Genomic DNA, 6288 nt, shown 5'->3' on the forward strand with positions numbered 1-6288 from the left:
TCATTTGCAGGAATTCCTCATATATTTAGGGTGATATTACACCCTTGTCAGTTTTAGACAAAGCAAATATTTTCTCCATTCTGCCATTGTCCTGTTAACTTTGTTAATAATCCCCTTTACGGAACAGAAATCCTTAATTTTTTAATAATGAAACTCCCCCTTTTTTGCATTATGGCTTGAGCTTTTAAAATGTTGAAATATGGGTACCACTTTCTTAGTTGCACTTACTCTCTGCCAGCTGTCTCTAAATCTGAAATCACTGGCAAGGTCTCTCTAGGCATTCCATTCACTCCTCTTCAGTGAACTCCAAAGTAACTGTTCTGACTGAATTTAATCTTCTTTGAATGTTTTCCCCCATACAGTCTCAAGCTATGAAAATCATAGCCTTGATTCGAAGTCAAGTTTTTTAGAACCCTAGACAGATATTTCACCTTATGTTCTTGGCTACCAGAAACTCAGTGATATGGTTACTTTCTCTCAAAGATTTTTCTTCGCTTCCATTTCACTAATCAGTTCCATCTTTGTGGGTCAGAATTAGAGATCCAGAATAGTAATCTATACTGTGTCACCTCTTCCTTCTGAGGAATGAAATTTACATTAAACAACATATCTTCGGATTCTGGAACTTGGTTTTGTGCCGGTTTCATTATTTGGTCCTGGGATCTATAATCCAGTGTATGTATCTGTTTTGTTAGCCTTTGGCACATTTTAAAAATGACATGATTTCTTTCCTCTCCTTTATCTTTACCTAAACGATTCCTTTCTTGTTTCCATGCTCAGGAATGTAAAAGGCCCACACAAGGGCTACTCTGACTTTCCTTCTGTCATTTTCTTTGGTTTTATTTCATTCCTTACACTTATTTTCTTTTGTCTCTTTCCTTCCTTCATCCTTTATCAGCCCCCTTTTCTTCCCTCTTTCCTTTCTGAATTTTACAAATGCCAGGGGCAAGGTCTAACTTTCTGTAGATTACAGCAAAGAAGCTGCTTCTAACGCAGAAGGAGGTTTCCTGTAAATACATGATGTGTGACCCATAACCAGCAACCCTTTTCCAGCTGCACATTAGAACTTAGTTCGGTTTCTGTGGAACAATGAACTCTACCTTTTTTCACTGCCAGGTGAATCCCATCCTACCGTGTTTATGAGATTTTATTTTTCTCATATAAAATCTAAAATTCTATTTTTATATTACCTGTATTTTGTGCATTGGTGTGGGGGGGCATGCGTAGGTTTTTTGTTTTGTCTTGCCAACTCCATTCTACTTACTTTTTCCAGAAAATTACTAGAATGCTGCCTCTGCTACTGCTTTTCTTCCAGTATCATATTTGATGTCCTCTGTAGCATAAAATGTTATGGCTTTTCTGAGCATTTTTTTAACTTCCTTTTTAAAAAAAAAATTTATTTTTACAAGCCCACAACTCAACATCACACATTTTTTTAACTTTCTTCTCCATTTACCTTGTCCCACCTGCATACACACCTGCCCCTCCCCCACACACGCCATTCCCATGAAAATTGAAGTGCTTTTAATTTAGTGGACAGTGCTCATAGAAAACAGATTTTCCCTTTGATCTTCCGAGAAACACTCTGTCCTGATTCAAGAACACTTCATCCCAATTCAATTATTCCCTCATAATTAGACTGTGAGCTTCTTAAAGGCAGGGACCATGACTTCCTGGAGTCTGCTGCAGTGCCTGCGGCCTTTGATGACACATAGCAGGCAGTTGGTAAACACTTGCTGACAGAGTCACTCAGTCTTGGTTCTCTTTTTGGATGTATTTTTCCATCATGCTGCTAAGAATTATTCACCTGCTATAAAAAATATTTTGACTTTTTATTCTCAAAGCTGGATTCAAATTATAATAAGCTTTCCTTAGCATATTGTAACCATTTATAGCAGATTAAGGTGTAGTACCATTTAATGAGAAAAAAATTGTTCTATAGTACAGGTGAACAGGCTTCTGTTCCTAACAGTCATTAACTGTGTAACCTTGGGCACATCACCCATTTCTTTAGTTATGTACAATGACATAATTAATATTTGCTCACCAACAATTCTCTTAGAAGGAGGCTGTACTTTTTAGTAAAGTACTTGGGGTAAAAAATAAGATAAATTTCCCCTACCCAGGGGGGCTACATGTGAAATAAACTATTTTTCTCAAAATATGAGAATGTGCTTGTAATGCTGAGCAAGAAGGCAGGAGCAGAAAGAATGGAAGGAAGGACTGGGTGGAAGAGCCTGTGAAAGGCATAAACTTCTTCATGGGACTTTCCCCATGATCCTTTCCCCACCCACCCCCATTTTCCTATTTAGTCTGCAGTAAAATGTTTTAAATGACAGCAGGATTATATAATAGTTCTTCTTGAAACCAATGAAATGACTGATTTATGAGTCCTAGAGTTGATAAGGAATCAAACTGAGACAGCCTGCATGGACTCAGGGGTATGGATGCAAGGGATTGGGGATGAGCTGATTCCCTCTTTTTAGAATCCAGGATCTAGTATAAAAATGGGACCCTTAATTTCTGGAAACCTGTTTTGCCTTCCAGCTCTGTCTGCTACTTAAGCCATAAAAACTGCATGCTTTAAAGTTTCTTTCATCAATAATATTTTCTAAGATTTTTTTTTTTTTAAGACGGAGTCTTGTTCTGTCACCCAGGCTGGAATGCAGTGGTGCGACCTTGGCTCACTGCAGCCTCCACCTCCCAGGTTCAAGCGATTCTCCTGCCTCAGCCTCCCAAGAAGCTGGGACTACAGGCATGCGCCACCATGCCCAGCTAATTTTTGCATTTTTAGTGGAGATGGGGTTTCACCATGTTGGCCAGGATGGTCTCGATCTCTTGACCTTGTGATCCACCCGCCTCGGCCTCCCAAAGTGCTAGGATTACAGGCGTGAGCCACCAAGCCCGGCCTACATTTTCTAACATTCTAAGAGATGATAACATGTGTTTTCTTAATTCCTGGCTCTAAAATCTTGTCATTGTTTAGATTTTATATGCTTAAGATTCAACTCCACATATTTTCTGCCAATTATTAGAAAAGTCCTTTACTACTAATTCCAGACAGACTTGCCCACACCCCACATTGTAACATCTCTGAAATGGAATGTGTCTTATAATTGATGGCAGCTTTCAATTGCTGTTGGCCAAACAGCAGTCACAACATAGTTGTCTTTGCCTACACATGCCTGATCCTAGTTGTTATTCTAAGTGGCATGACTGCAAATCTATAATCCCTTGATGTTTCAGTTAATCAGCCATTTAATGACCATTTGAAGGAATATTCATCCTAGTTGTTGTCTTAACACCTTCCCTGAACATGTTCCAGCAAGATCAAAAAATGTGCCGGCATTGAAGCTTGCATACTAGGTGTTGTAGCCTGGAATAAATTCCCATAGACAATAGTAGAGGACTGTTTTTTTCTTTATGAGAAATGCCGCTTCACTAATACTCAAAATGGCCCAGAGAATAGAAATTCATGGGAAAATACAGACATCAACAATTCTGAGTCAAAAAGTGATTCAGCAGTGTCAGACTCAATGTGAAAAAATTAAATAATACAATAATGACTCAGTTATTTCAGTGCATAGTGGTGATTTTTAAGTTCTATTTCTAAACAACTCTAAAAATTAAATCAGAATGAAACTTTAAAATATAAGTGATAAGAAAGCATAGGGTTAATTTGACAATATTTTTTCCTTTCTTAAATGTATGTAAAATAGAATGCCATACAATCAATGGTGCCTTAAAGTCAATAAAATAGATACTTCAGAGACTATAAAAATGAGAAAGCAGTTCCAGTTCTCAAGATAACCGATAATTTGGAAGAGAGAACGTAAAAGCACGTGAAGAATAATAGAAGTAAGGCAAAATATAGTTACCATCCACCAAATAGGTACAAAGAAAAAGATTTGGACATTTTAAGGAGGAAGAGATCACATCAGGAAAGGCTCCATGAGGGAGGTAGCGTTAGAGAAGGGCTTTGGAGAACCAGTATGACCCTAACTAGCAGAGACATGATGGAGCAGAAAAATAAAGGGAATGACCAGAGAACCAGATGCAGGAAAATGAGGGGTATTTCTGGGAAATGGTGAGTAGCACATTTTGACTAGAGTTAGTTACCCTTTCTGACTTTACAGACTTCCTTCAGAATTTGATGAAAATTATGAACACTATTCCTTGAAATAAAAGCACAAATTCATAGTCAAAAAGTTTCACATGCTATTTCTGGAGATTTCCCATTCACAGGCAGAATGAGGAAAGAGAAAATGGGCAAACAGAGGGTTGGGGACACCTCTGAGAGGCTGGTGCAGGTGACCCAGGCTGCAGAAGTCCTTTTCCTGGAAGAGCTTTGTATCTGACTGCACTTGGAAAGAATGACTGAGAGATAGGGAATTGAGGCCAGAGGGTACACATTTAGATGACTCACTCAGGGATTAAGGAACCAGGGATACCCTTGGAAATCATTTCCAGCTTTGGCTTGGATGATTTGGGCTTCTCACATGGTGGGATGGTATCTAGAAGATGTAGTTGGGAAATGAAATACATAGGTTAAAAAAATATTCTGGGCTCTAATTAGGGAGGACCTTAGCTCCCCATGCCCACTGGGTTTTAAACCTTACTTAGGAAGTCCTGGGGACACACAGATTTCTGAGAAGAATGAATGTTCAGAACTCTGGTTTAGGAAGATTAACCTTCAGCTGAAAGGTATATGAGCAAGGCCAGGGGAGACCAGTTAGGAGTTTATTGCAGTTGTTTTTTACATTCTTCAAATACATTCTATTTACTTACTTTCCCTTCTCTCCTGGCCACCTACCATTTGGCAGAGAACCAGGCCTTTAGCAGGCAGTTATTTGATGATGCTTGCTGAAGTCAAAGCCATAAATTCCCTTTGAAGCTCCCCTTGTAATGTCCCTATTCCCCCGACAGGTGGCACCATTATAGCATTATTTACAGAGCAGGGTTCCTTCTGTAAGTACAGTGCTTCCAAGCAGAAAGAAAATTCACTTTCTGGAGACAGTCTAAATGTGAGGGGAAAATGGTAGCTGGAACATGTCCTTTTTTCTTGTCTTTTATTCAAAAACATGTCTTACTGTAGCAAGGTATCCCGGCTGAAGTTCTTCTTCAAAGCATATAAATGAGGAAGATACTTTTGAAAACCTGCCTTTTCAAAAATGCAAGCAATTTTATGTCTTGCAAGAATTATACACCTAAATATATTTGGGAAAGGACTATTCCTTAGTTCTGGGAAAACTTCTAGTGAGCCATTTGATCATACATATCAAGCAGAGACTATCATTTATGGTGATCCCAAGGTCATGTAAAACTGCGTGTTCATATTGGAGGCCAGTTTACATCTCTTAGGGAAATAACGATTTCTCTAAGAGCAAATTTTAGCCATACCAGGATAAAACTGTACCTTATTTCTTTGAAGCTATATGTGTTTTCATCTTGAGAATAGAAGCTAACCCCTGAGAAAGGCCCCTTAAACCAGTGTGAGATGGCAGTGCCAGAAACTGAAAGAGTTGTGATGGGTTACCACAGCACAGCATGTGTTGGCCCCAGACATAAAACAGTATGAAGTCACGGCAGGGGCCATTTCCTCGCCTCCACAACATCGGCAGTGCTCCAGAAAACTTCAAGTACTAGCAGACTTCGAAGTATTGAGGGAGAGGATTTTTAGCACATCATGGGTGTCAACAGAATTTGAATGTGTTGAATCGATGGTGACTAATCAGATTTATGTGAAAATTTCAATTCAGTGTGGAAAACTCTGGAGGAAAGGGTGCCAAGAATACCAGGTTCAGGAAAAGTCATTTCCCCTTGGGTATTTCTCAAGTTAAAAAGTCTCATTACTCTTTATCTCAGTGATTCTTACCTTTTTTTTTACTTAATCCTTGCTTTTTTATTTTTTAGATGGAGTCTTGCTCTGTTGCCCACGCTGGAGTGAAGTGGCACAATCTCGGCTCATTGCAGCATCTGCCTCCTGGGTTCCAGCGATTCTCCTGTCTCAGCCTCTGGAGTAGCTGGAATTACAGGTGCCTGCCACTTTGCCTGGCTAATTTTTGTTTTTTTAGTAGAGATGGGGTTTCACCACATTGGACAAGCTGGTCTCTATCTCCTAACCTCACCGCCCACCTCAGCCTCCCAGAGTGCTGGGATTACAGGTGTGAGCCCACCACACCCAGCCTAATTCTTACTTTTTAAAAATAAAGTTAAAACAATGAGGCCGGGCGCGGTGGCTCAAGCCTGTAATCCCAGCACTGTGGGAGGCCGAGGCGGGTGGATCAC

The sequence above is a fragment of the Cebus imitator genome, unplaced genomic scaffold, assembly GCF_001604975.1.
Source record: "Cebus imitator isolate Cc_AM_T3 unplaced genomic scaffold, Cebus_imitator-1.0 Scaffold2, whole genome shotgun sequence".
Taxonomy (NCBI): Eukaryota; Metazoa; Chordata; class Mammalia; order Primates; family Cebidae; genus Cebus; species Cebus imitator.